This window comes from Bubalus bubalis, chromosome 10, assembly GCF_019923935.1.
Source record: "Bubalus bubalis isolate 160015118507 breed Murrah chromosome 10, NDDB_SH_1, whole genome shotgun sequence".
Classification (NCBI taxonomy): Eukaryota; Metazoa; Chordata; class Mammalia; order Artiodactyla; family Bovidae; genus Bubalus; species Bubalus bubalis.
Window position 1 is genome coordinate 61,346,393 of NC_059166.1, and position 13,637 is coordinate 61,360,029.

The 13,637-nt window shown below is 38.2% G+C and overlaps 1 protein-coding gene across 1 annotated transcript in view; it reads right to left on the reverse strand.

Moving 5' to 3' along the window:
• Window positions 1-13,637, reverse strand: part of PDSS2 (decaprenyl diphosphate synthase subunit 2) — a 284,208-nt gene that overhangs the window by 3,449 nt on the left and 267,122 nt on the right. The gene's annotated exons all lie outside the window — the stretch shown is intronic.

Genomic DNA, 13,637 nt, shown 5'->3' on the forward strand with positions numbered 1-13,637 from the left:
CCTAAGACTCAAACAGTTGGTATTTCCTGAATTTTTCTAGAGATACTGAAGTTTTCAAATGGTGTCTATAGTAAAATATATTACATCCAAGTTGATATCTAATGATTTAATAATATTTAAATATTAAAAAATTAAGACACATAAAAGGTACAGCTTCTATAACCACGCACGTTCTTCATGAGATTCTTGATGCAATCCTGGTTTTCAGTAAGTAAACTTTGTACTTGTGGAAACTGCATTTATTCAGCCTTGACATTAGGAAAGTAAGCAAATTATTTCAGTGCCAAAGAGATGGCTAATCTAGGCTGGGATGAGTGAATGTGCTTTCCCAATGCCTATATTCCTGGAGAATTTTTGCAGTGACAGAATTTGGCTCATGTCAACTGTAGAGAAAGGTGGGGGAGACCATTTAGTACCTAAATATAGGGCTGGGCACCCATGCAGTTGGCAGGAGGAGGTGAGACTTCTTTGGAAGATGGCCTGGCCGGCTTTAATGTGACAAAGGCTTTCAAAGTTAAACAAATATTTATTGAACACCTACGACTGCAAAGCTTTGAGTTCTTTGGGGAATTAAGAAACAGATAAACAAGGTCCCTGTCCTCAAAGAGATGTCATTCTAGCCCAGGAATCAATCATGAACCCTGAAAACGGATATAACACAGAAGGCAGCATCACAGGAGAGACCCAGAGTGGGGATGACTGAGGAGTCAGAATAAACCAAGAAGCTTCTGTGAAGAAGGGGCTGTCCTGGGAGCCCGCAGGAAGGCTGAGGGATTCTGACCCACAAAGGGCAGGTGAAGGGCATTCTGAGTGGGCAAAACTTCAGGCAGTAGCTATGGCAGGGAACTGCAGATCCTATTTGGAAAACTTTAAACAGCCATTTTGAATAAAACACAGAGAGCCTGAAATTAGAGGGTGGGGCAGAAGTAACAGGTAAGATCAAAGCGATTGGCAGTGGACAGGTTAAGGCCTTTGCTGGTCTGTGCCACGAATCTCCCAAGATTTGACACTCAGCTTGGTGTATGACAGTTTCATTGAAGAAACCTGTGACCTCTGGAAGCCATAAGGCAAGAAGACTCTGATCTCAAAATGTTAGTTCTGCCGGTCTCTCAGACTGCTTTGCCCTGACTCTGTTGTAGTGACCCAGGTAACGCAAAAGTGGGAGGATGCCAGGAAGGGTGATGGGGACAGAAACTAAAGGTAAATGATAACTGATCACTACCCCCTCTGTCGTCGAGCCCCTCCATGCAGCTTCCAAGAAGCCTAGGAGGTGTGTTCGGTGGGGGGGGGGGGGGGGGGGGGGGGGGGCACCTGAAAATAATGGAGCAGGGCAGCATGTTTATACAAGAAAGGGAAAGCTGCTCCTCCACATCGAGAAGTTCAACAAAGAAATAACCGAACTAAGAATTTCTGATCCTACCGGGCAATAAGAGATCATCCACAAAAGCAGTTATAAATCTAAAATTTCACGGCATTCATGTAATAGGGTTAATATTCTCTGGATGAACTTTTCTACTTTTGCCTGTCTTCCCTTATTTTTGCTGCTTGATATGTTGGTTTTTTTTGGCCACACCATGTGGCCTGTGGTATCTTAGCTCCCAGACTACTAGTGACTGAACCTGGGTCCTTGCAGTGAAAGCACTGAGTTCTAACCACTGGACAACCAGGGAATTCCCTTGAATTTCAATTGGTTTCTATCTAGTAAAAGCTTTTTATTACCAACCAGAAATACTTGTAGTAATCAAAGACACTAAAATAAAAAATATAGTGCTGCTATGTTGCAAGCATTCAGGGAACCCTGGATAAAACACAGTAAAAACTCATTTTTAAAAAATATATAAACCCCATTATATTAAAATATAATTTTAGATATTCTGCAGAATTGGCAACTGGCCCCCATTTCCTATCTAGCCTCTACTTGAAAACAAGGCAGGGATAAGGGTCATGAAAGTGAAAGTTGCTCAGTTGTGTCTGACTCTTTGTGACTCCATGGACTATCATCTACCAGGCTTCTCTGTCCACGGAATTCTCCAGACAAGAATACTGGAGTGGCTAGCCATTCCCTTCTCCAGGGGATCTTCCTGACCCAGGGATCAAACCTGGTCTCCTGCATTGTAGGTGGATTCTTTACAGTCTGAGCCACCAAGGAAGCCCCAAGGGTCAGAGGTGGGGGTTAAAGGGCTATGCTACGGTGGGGAAGGGGATCTTGGAATGGAGGTCAAGGTCATGAAGGTGAAGGAAAGTCATAGGAAGTTGTTTCAGAAAGAAGGGTGAAGAGTGAGTCTCTAGTCGTCAGTATTCTCCTAGCTGAATTTTTGAATCTGGCCTACAAACTGGTACATCTCTGGGATCACTGATCTTGTCCTGCTGCCTCTGGACTCAGAATTATCCCTACCAATATTTATGTTGGCTCCAACACCACCACCAGGTGGCACCAAATCACAGCTGAGTTGGGCATGAATTCAGGTAGGGCAGCTGGCTCCCTAAATTCCTCACCAGCTAGGTCTATATGAGTCATTTGTTAATCTTAAAAAACAAATTGTGACCTCACATTTCACATGACTGAATTTTTGGATCTCACTTATCCATTTACTAATAATTGAGGAAAGTATTCTTTCTGTAAACTAAATACCAAAGGAGACTAAATTAGACATTGTGTTAATTGCTTTACAGACATGAGCTAGTTTAATTCCTTCAACAAACTATGAGGAATAATATGAAACTGTTTTTAAGAGGCAAAAAGTTCTCATATTCACATTTTCACATAGTTGAATCTAATATTTACTAACTATTCCTTTGGTGCTGAGCTCTATGTATACTTCATAGCTTGAGCTTATTAATTATATGATTCAAAATTTCATTATGTATATTTTATGTCTGCTTGATTTATCAGTTTCTGAAAGACGTGGCTAAAATCTTTTAACTATAATTTGATGTAGTCATTTCTCTCTGCTACTTTTTTTCAGTTGTTCCTTTGTGTATTTTGAGGTTGTATTGTTAGGTGCATACATGTTTTTGATGGTTGTATCTTCTTGCTCTATTATTCCTCTTACCAGCATATGACCTTCTTTGTCCATTATATATTTTTTGCCTTATATCCTATATTGTCAGATACTAATATTCTTTCTCTTTTTTTTTTTTTTTTGGTTCATATTTTCCCCATCTTTTATTTTCAATCTTTCTCTGTCTTTTGTTTTTAAGTTTCTCTTTTAGACAGCTTATTGGATAGTGCTTTTTAACTGAATCTGAGATTCTATTTTTTAGTTGGTGAATTTAATTAATTTACTATAATTCATTCTAATATAAATACTAATGTATTTATATCCATTCTATATTTTTCACTTTTTACACATTTTATACTTGTTTTCCCTTTTTTGCTTTATTTTTTAAGAATTGAGGTACAAATACATATAAGATTAGTTTCAGGTACAACATAATGACTAGATATTTGTATATACTGAGGGATGATTACTACAATAAATCTAGTTAATATCCATCAGCATATATAGTTACAATTTTTTTTTAGGATTTACTCTCTTGGCAACTTTCAAACATGCAACACAGTATTATTAACTATAGGCCACCATGCTATACATTACCTCCCCATGGCTTACTTTATAACTGTAAGTCTGTGTCTTTTGACCACCTTCATTCATTCCCCTCTTCCCTCCATCCCAAATCCTGCTGCTGGCAACCACCAATCTGTTCTCTGAATCTATGAGTTCAGTTTTTTTCATATTCCATATATTAAGTGGGATCTTACAGTATTTATCTTTCTCTCCTGCTTTCTACTGGGTGTGCGCGTGCTAAGTTGCTTCAGTGGTGTCTGACTCTTTGAGACCCCATGGACTGTAGCCCACCAGGCTCCTCTGTCCATTGAATTCTCCAGGCAAGAATACTGGAGTGGGTTGCCTTTTCCTCCTTCAGGGGATCTTCCTGACCCAGGAATCAAACCCACATCTCTTAGGTCTCCTGCATTAGCAGGCAGGTTCTTTACCCTTAGAACCACCTGGTAAGCCCCCCTTCTATTAGGTAGGGTTCTTTTTGTTTGTTTGGCTTAAATGTTGAGCATTCCAGTTTGGCTGGAATCTGTCTTACTTCAAAGTCCATGTTTTGTCTTTTGTACCACACCAAGAATTAGATGTCAATAGAACCTTAGAAATTTGTTATCTACCCACTGGATCTAAAACTGGTGTGTGTGTGAAAATTACTTGGAAATTTATGAGAAACACTGACCCTGGACCTCCTCTTTAGATTCAGCTCAGTAGGTCTGGGTAAAGTCCTGATTCTACATCAAGTCCCAGATTTTGATGCAGGTTCACAGACCACTGCATAGGAAAACTGTTCCCATCCAACCCCACAGCTCTCCAAACTGTAAGCTTTACACCTGTCTTGGCCCTTTAAATATTGCTTTTTAAAGATACACCCTTGGGTGGGCTCTATCACCTCCCTTCTAGATCTTTTCTCACCTTATATTGTCCTATATGTTAGAAGAATTCTCTAGATTTACTTTAGATATTCTAATTAGTTTCTAATCCATTGCTCCTTTACTATTACTCCATTTTACTTGCTTGTTCCATCATCATAAAAACAAACATACTCAACATTTCTTGGGAGTGCCCTGGCAGCCCAGTGGTTAAGACTTGGCACTTTCATTGTCATGGGCCCAGGTTCCCTCCCTTGTCAGGGAACTAAGATCCTGCAAGACGCGTGGCATGGCCAATAAAATAAAATAATTAAAAAAACAGTATTTCCTTTAACAGCATTTACTGACTATCAACCTCTGTAATAGGTACAAAGACACTTTCAGGCACTCAGCAGCTACTTCACTAGCAAGCATGACTATCTCCATTTCTACCAGAAAGCACGATAAAGCTTGGAGAATTTGCCTAATATCACATTCAATGGAAAAGCTAGTCTTTGAACTCAGATCTGTCTATTCTACTTGTCATAGCCCACTTGCCTTCAAAGAGACTCTGGTCCACAGAAACCTACAGTACAGTGGGGAAAGACACAAATAATCTCCCTTTCTAGTCATGCTTGTATTCACGATAGTGCTTTGCACATAATAACACTTAATATACATCAGTGAAAAGAAAACATGAATTTATCCTTGGTTTCTTCTTTTTTTTTTCTTCTACTTATGGTCAGGGGAATCACAATCTGGTAAAACAAGAAATAAAGAGGACTGTTTGGGACTTCCTTGGGGGTTCAGTGGTTAAGACTCCAGTGCTTTTGATGCAAGTGGGACTGGTTCAATCCATGGTTGGAAAACTAAGATCCCACATGCTGCATGTGACAGTCAAAAAAAGAAAAGAGAGAGAGAAAGAGAGAGAACTGTTCGGAAAAACACAAACTCAGAGACAAAACAGAAAGAACAGTCTGTGTCATACAGAGAATTTCTTCCTCTGAACAGCTACTATAATAGGTCATCAAAGTCCCAGTATGTGAAAATATTCATTATAATAAGCTAGGGCTACTTTCATTTTGAACTCTTGATTTTCCTAATTAATTCACTAAAAGTCTTTAAGAGATACAAAAAAGTAAAATCAGTACTATTTTCTCCTTCCTGGACTCAGTTTTATAATACTGATGTTGAACATAATAGAGTAAGCAACTATATGTAATTGCAGAAATTATTGCTGGGGATTTGCATATGAAATATACACCTTTCACTGCCTCTAGTTGGCATTGTTAACTCTATTATAAATAGTACAGCTGACACACTGCAAACAGAAAGCTCTTTTTGATGGGCAAAAATGGAAGACTGCTACGAATGGAAGACGTTTAAGTTGGTAAGCTTTCATTAGAACTAGTCAAGAGGGAAAGTGGTTTATTAACTAATCATAGACTTGCTTAAGAATCCAATCATACAGAAAAACTTATGTTAAGCTTTCTAAATACCTATATTTATGCTACTATTTAGGTAAACAAGTAATATATCCAATCTGTAAACATAGTTGAATAGTGTTAATGGGCCCTTTTAAGAAAATTAAGCTTTTCCTTTTGGATTAATTGCATATGCAGTGAGGCAAAGGAAGTAACAGGACTGAGATATAACACTGGAGAGTACAGTTTATATTTATACCACTCTTGAAGATAAAGCTTACATTAGGTCATTTTGCTGAAATTATCTACTAGAATTTGAAAATTTTAAAACTATTTGAAAAATTTTAACCATTGAGAAAGAACAAAAAGATGCCATTCATTGTGATTGCATGACCATAAAAATTATAATTAATAGGACAGTATTTTTGCTGGTGTTTTACATTGCTTGAGGGCAAAAAAAATCAATCTCTGTTACCACGCAGGCTGTTTCAATCATTACAAGGTATAGGTACAAAGACTAGTGATGACTTTTGTAAATGACATTTGCAGACATCGTTATATTTTTATGGGCTGTAATAATTTGGTTTTCAAAAGTTTCGGGTTAATTTGCTTTGTTTTGTTACAGATGTAAAGCAATTATGACACAGAAATTCAATGTTGAACTACTCATCCAGATGACAGGAGAGGTGAGGGGGCTAGGGACAAAATTTTCTTCCTACACATTTGTTTTTAGCTATTATATTTGCCTGAGTGCATTGGTACCATAGTGACAGCTTAGCAACAGCTAGATACAAATTAAGGCAATGTGTCACGCTAGCTTCTGATCATAAAAAGTTGGTAGGTAGGATACAGGGAAGAAAAATACAGATGTTTAGATATTTAATGGTTTAATCGAAAAGAGACTTGCTCTATTACCTGTCCTTGTCCATCTCTTCATTTTCTATCTCTGAATCTCTCTATAAAGAGATGAGGATCTAAAAAAGAATCCCAAACAAACCTCTGTGTTTAAATTGATGTAATAAAACAAAAATCAAACCTTTCCTAAATATGAAATAAAACACAATTTAATCTTTCTTAAATAGGATCTAATGATCACAGTGCATGGAAAAAAAAATTAATCGCTCAGTCATGTCTGACTCTTTGCAACTCCCATGGACTGTAACACACCAGGCTCCTCTGTCCATGGAATTCTCCAAGCTGTCTTCCCGACCCAGGGATCAAACCTGAGTCTCCAGCATTGCAGGCAGATTCTTTCCCATCTGAGCCACAAGTGTTTCGCAAAGATGTTTCCAAAGGGTTTTTTCATACTAATGGACATGTGATTTCCATTATGGCTATTAGAAGAACAAAGTTACACAAAATTTAAATACCTTTGGACCAGCAGACTTAAGATGACATGATGGATACTGTCATTTTTAAAGTCAACATATCATCTGATGTCTTTCATTATCTTTATTATAATTTATATGTAAAAACAGAGAAAGCAAAATAATTTGAAAGGAAGAACATAACCTTTGGAAAGCCAGAAGTAAATAAAACCACCTTGATTTTCAGAACTACTAATTTTATTTCAAATAGCCTGAAATGGTAAAATATAGGTTAAGCATATAGTTGTTGACTAGCTGAACAGAGATGGCAAACAGACTTCAAGTTGATACAGTAACAGTGCCTGCCTGGAGAGCTGTGTTGAGAATTCTGAGGTTCTGTAGGAAAAGGGCTGTGAATGAAGAGTGAATGTCTGTTAGACCTGAGAAGGAGACTAAAGGGTAAAAGACTTGCTAAGGGGCATGTGGGGAGGTGGAAAGGAAGAAGAGTTAGCTCACAGCACACAAATAAAGGCTTTAGATTTATTTTAAGTCTTATTTTTTATATTATAATGAGTGTAAATCTTACATGTAATTCTATTATATATATATATATATATATGGTATGCTATAAAAGTTTAAAAACTCATTTGTAGTTAAATTACCTAATGTTAGCTTTGTGAGGGAAAAATATGTTCCTGGACAATGTGTGTGTTCATTCTGTGGCTTCCACAGCATGTGGCAGGCTGCTGAGTATCCCTGGGAGTCTCTGCACCCCATTTAGGGACGCCCACACCTGGAAGGGTGATAGAAATGAAACCGTTTAAATTTGTCCATGATAATGGAAGACTCAGAGAAGTAAATTTACCTGCTTGTCAATGGCAGAGCTGGGATTTGAAGACTCTAAAGCCCAATTTCTTAACAAAGACTCATTTATATTCTTCTAAAGACAAGTACCAGGATTCCCTGGGATTCAGGGTTTGGTGTTAAATTACTGATCTGAAAAAGAATTTTGGGGGCCATAGGAGACATATGGTAACTAGTAAGTTGGCAATTTCAGTCCTGCTGGTTAAAGAAAAGCATGGTTTCCATTTGGGGTGATGGAAATGTATAGAAATAGTGGTGACAACTGCAAAACAATGTGAATGTAATTAATGTCACTAAAATGAAAACTTTAAATTATTGTAATGGCCCATATCATTATATAGATAGATAGATAAAACCACAATAAACAAGAAAATCATGATTCATGGATTAGAAGATTAATATCATTAAATGGCAATTATCTGAAAATTCTTAAAGAGATGAGATTACCAGATGACCTGACCTGCTTCCTGAGAAATCTGTATGCAAGTCAGGAAGCAACAGTTAGAACTGGACATGGAACAACAGACTGGTTCCAAATAGGGAAAGGAGTATGTCAATGCTGTATATTGTCACCCTGCTTATGTAACTTATATGCAGAGTACATCATGAGAAACGCTGGGCTGGAGGAAGCACAAGTTGGAATCAAGATTGCTGGGAGAAATATCAATAACCTCAGATATGCAGATGACACCACCCTTATGGCAGAAAGTGAAGAGGAACTAAAAAGCCTCTTGATGAAAGTGAATGAGGAGAGTGAAAAAGTTGGCTTAAAGCTCAACATTCAGAAAACTACATTCATGGCATACAGTCCCATCACTTCATGAGAAATAGATGGGGAAACAGTGGAAACAGACAGACTTTATTTTTTGGGCTCCAAAATCACTGCAGATGGTGACTGCAACCATGAAATTAAAAGACGCTTACTCCTTGGAAGAAAAGTTATGACCAACCTAGAAGGCTTATTAAAAAGCAGAGACATTACTTTGCCAACAAAGGTCCATCTAGTCAAAGCTATGGTTTTTCCAGTAGTTATGTATGGATGTGAGAGTTGGATTATAAAGAAAGCTGAGCGCCGAAGAATTGATGCTTTTGAACTGTGGTGTTGGAGAAGGCTCTTGAGAGTCCTTTGGACTGCAAGGAGATCCAACCAGTCCATCCTAAAGGAAATCAGTCCTGAATATTCATTGGAAGGACTGATCCTGAAGCTGAAGCGCCAATACTTTGGCCATCTGATGTGAATGAAGAACTGACTCATTTGAAAAGAGCCTGATGCTGGGAAAGATTGAAGGCGGGAGGAGAACGGGATGACAAAGGATGAGATGGTTGGATGGCATCACCAACTCAATGGACATGAGTTTGAGTAAACTCCGGGAGTTGGTTTTGGACAGGGAGGCCTGGCATGCTCTAGTCCATAGGGTCACAAAGAGTTGGACACAGATCTGAAATTAGATGCTCTAGTCCATGGGGTCACAAAGAGTTGGACACAGATCTGAAATTAGATCTATATACTCAATGTAATCCCTATCAAAAACCCCAGCAGACTCTTTTGTAGAAAATGACAAGTTGATCCTAAAATTTTTATAGAAATGCAAAGGACCCAGAGTGGCCAAAACAATTCTGAAAAAGAAGAACTACAAGTATAAATGGGGAAATCTGAATAAGATTGATGGATTGTATCAATATCAACACTCTGGTTGTGATGTTATCCTATAATTTTATAAGATGCTACCATCAGGGAAAATGGCAAAGGATACACAGAATCTCTCTGTATTATTTCTTACGACTACTTGTGAATGGGGTGACAGAGGATGAGATGGTTGGATGGCATCACTGACTCAGTAGACTTGAGTTTGAGCAAACTCCAGGAGATAGTGAAGGACAGGGAAGCCTGTTGTGCTGCAGGCCATGGGGTCACAAAGAGTTGAACATGACTGAGTGACTGAACAATGACTTGTGAATCTACAATTATCTTAAAATTAACAGTTTATTTAGAATTAAGCTGCAGGACTTCTACTTCCCAATTTTAAAATTTAATATAAAGCTACAGTAATCAAGGAGTGTGGTATTGGCATAAGGAGAGACACAGAGATCAATGGAATAGAATTAGCAGTCCAGAAGCAAGCCCTTAGATTTAGGGTCAACTGATTTTCTATAAAGTTGTCAAAGCAACTCAAAGGAGGAAAGAATTATCTTTTCAACCAATGGTTCTAGAACAACTGGATATCCACATACAAAACTAATTAATTTAGTCCAGTGGTTTTCGATGGGGAAGATTTTGGCTTCCCAAAGGCAGGGAGCACTTGGCAATTTCTGGAGATGATTCTGATTGTCACAGCTAGGGGCAGGATGCTGCTGGCATTTAGTGAGTAGGGGCCAGAGATGCTGCTAAGCCTCCAACAGTGCACAGGCAACCCTCACAGCAAAGAATGACCCAGACCTATGTGTCAACGGTGCTGAGGATGAGATACTCCCATTTAAACCTTTACCTCATACTATATACAAAAATTAACTAAAAATGGATTATAGACGTAAATGTAGAAGCCAAAACTATAAAGCTCTAAGAAAAGAACATTGGAGAAAATCTTTGTGACTTTGGGTCAGGCAAAGATCACTTAGATATGACATAAAAGGTATGATCTATAGATGAAAAAAACTGATAAAGTGGATTTCATTAAAATTAAAGACACTGCACTTCAAAAGGAATCATTATGAAAATGAATTTAAGCCATAGATTGGGAGCAAGTACTTGCACATCATATATCAGATAAAGGACTTATATTCAGAATACATAAAAAATGTTTATAACAATAATAAGATAAAGAACCTAATTAACAAATAGGCAAAAGATCTCAACAGACATTTCACCAAAGAAGATATATAAATGACTAACAAGCTCGTGAGAAGAGGCTTAAACATCATTAATCACTAGGAAAATGCAAGCAAAAATCACAATGAGATAATAGTCTCATTCCTACTAGAATAGCTATAATAAAAAAGGGAACACCAAGAGCTGGCAAGGATGTGAAGAAACCGGAACCCACATGTGTTGGAAAGGTAAAATGATACCTTTGGAAAACAGTCTGGCAATTTCTAAAAAGTTATACATAAATTTATCATAAATTTTACTCCTGAGGATCTACTCAAGAGCAATGGAAACTTTTGTCTACACAATGACCTGTACACAAGGATTCACAACAGCATTATTCATAATAGGTGAGCAGCAGAAATAACCCAAATGCCAATCAACTGGTAAATGGATAAAGGAATATAATGTACCTGTACAATGGAATATTATTTAGCAATAAATAAATGAAATAATGATTAATTCCACAACATAGATAAACCTCAAAAACATTATGCCAAGTGACAGAAACCAGATGCAAAAGACTAAGTATTGTAAAACTCCATTTACATCAAATATCCAAAGAAGGCAGACCTATAGAGACAGAGAGTAGTAGATTAGTGGCTGCCTAGGACTGAGGATGGGAGTAAGGGTTGACTGCACACACACACACACACACACACACACACAAGTCGCTCAGTCGTGTCCGACTCTTTGCGACCCCATGGATTGTAGCCCACCAGGCTCCTTGGTCCATGGGATTTTCCAGGCATGAATACTGGAGTGGTTGCCGTTTGACTGCAAATGGGCACAAAGGATCTTTAAAAACTGAATTGTGGTGATGCTTACACAACTCTGCAAATGTATTGAAAATCACTGAATTGTGTACTTACACTAGATGGATTTCATGATGTGTAAATTTTACTTCAATAAAGTTGCTTTTAACAATTCAATTAAAGCAATTTAAAATCTTCAAAAAAGGATAAAAAGAAAGAGGATAAAAACAAAGACACATAAACAGGCAGCAGTTAGGAAGTTCACAGTTAACTTGATCATATTCCATGTACAAGTCAAGTAACTGCAATTCATGATATAAGGCCGGAGGCAGGCAGGGGACTTCACTGAAATGTGGAAAGTGACGAGTGATACAAATAGTAAAGTTATGAAGACTAACTTAAGGAAAGAAAGGCTGCAGGTATAGCTTAATTCTTTGAGAATGATACTGTTTTCTCATCCATTTGAAGGCTTAAAAAAAAAGGATTCAAACAAAACAAGACAATACAAAACACAGTAAGCTCATGCTGTCACAGCATGAAAGACTTAAGTCAGATAAAGGTTATTTTGCTTCCCGTCAAACAAACCTGAGGAGTTTCCTTCTCCTAAGTCTTTGAAGCAGCAAAGATAGCTTATCAATTCTTAGAAAATGATTTCTACGTGGTCTTGGCCAAGAGCAGAACCTACCACAACTGCCCAAGGGCCTTTTCTGTCCTGGGAGATAGTTAGCTTCAGTGACAAGGAAACAGTCATCCTACAGAAGTGTGGCTGACTGAGAACTTGCAGTGAAGCAAGAGGAAAATGCACGGAGGTGTCAGTCTACTTTGAGCATCATCTTGAAGGAATGGGAACCACCAACGGAAAAGATCGCCTCATTCAGGTTGAAGAGTTTTAAGGGAATTCATGTCACAGTTTTAACCTGCTGCTGTGGAGAACTTGCAGGGGCATTATCTTTCTATGACAGAGACTTTCTTAAATACTCGTAAGTATTTAAGAGAATACCCTTTTACCTCAGAGAAACCAATCAGGAATAGAAATTCAAGGTGACTTGTGTAGAATTTAAGCTACTTATTAATAGCGGTTATGAAGACTGCTTCTCTGGTGGCTCACATGGTAGAGAATCTGCCTGCAATGCAGGAGACCCAGGTTCAATCCCTGGGTTGGGAAGATCCCCTGGAGAAGGAAATGGCAACCCACTTCAGTATTCTGCCTGGGAAATCCCATAAACAGAGGAGCCTAGTGGGCTTTTTGTATGGGCTTGCAAAGAGTTGGATGTGACTGGGAGACTAACACTTTCACTTAGCTTCACTGAATTGATACTACTGCATATAATTACAGTCATGCAAAAAAAAAAAAAAAAAAAAAGATAGGCATGGCAGAAAAGGCTGGAAGAAATACAAAGGAAATGGTGATGCTGATTATGTGAACATGGTGAGATTCAGAATAATTTTTTTCTATCTTTCAAAAAGTGTTTATTTACTTAAATGTATCAAAAAGTGAAATCTTCCCAACAACAGTCAGGGCAATGGGGAGCCTACTCATCTGCTCACAGGATGCAGTGACAGGTACAATGTCAGTCTTTGAAATGAACAGGCCACATTGAGAAAAAGATGATAAGAGCTTTTCCATGAAGATGGAAATAGCATCTATGAAAAAGGAATGAAAGCCTGCCAAACTTTCCCTTTCTATGGAAGAGTAAGAAATATATATTCAAGAAGAACATTCCTCCACCAGCAGAGGCCTACAACCTGGTACTTCAGAGCTCCAAGGGCAGGTGGGGGAGCTAAAGGGAGAGGTGGACCCCTCTGTTCTGGCCCCTCTGGTGTCTCCGCAGGTGACCTTCTTTTTAAAAAGGAGACCTTCTTTTTAAAAAGTATGTTATCTCCTTAATGGAAAGGCAGGAACCATTCTGAAAGAATAAAACAGCTGATTTGAGAAGAGATTAGGAGTGACTGGTAGGAGACGAAGAAAGGGGTTTTGTAAAAGACTGTCTTGTTAGATTGCTTCATGTTTTAAAAAGA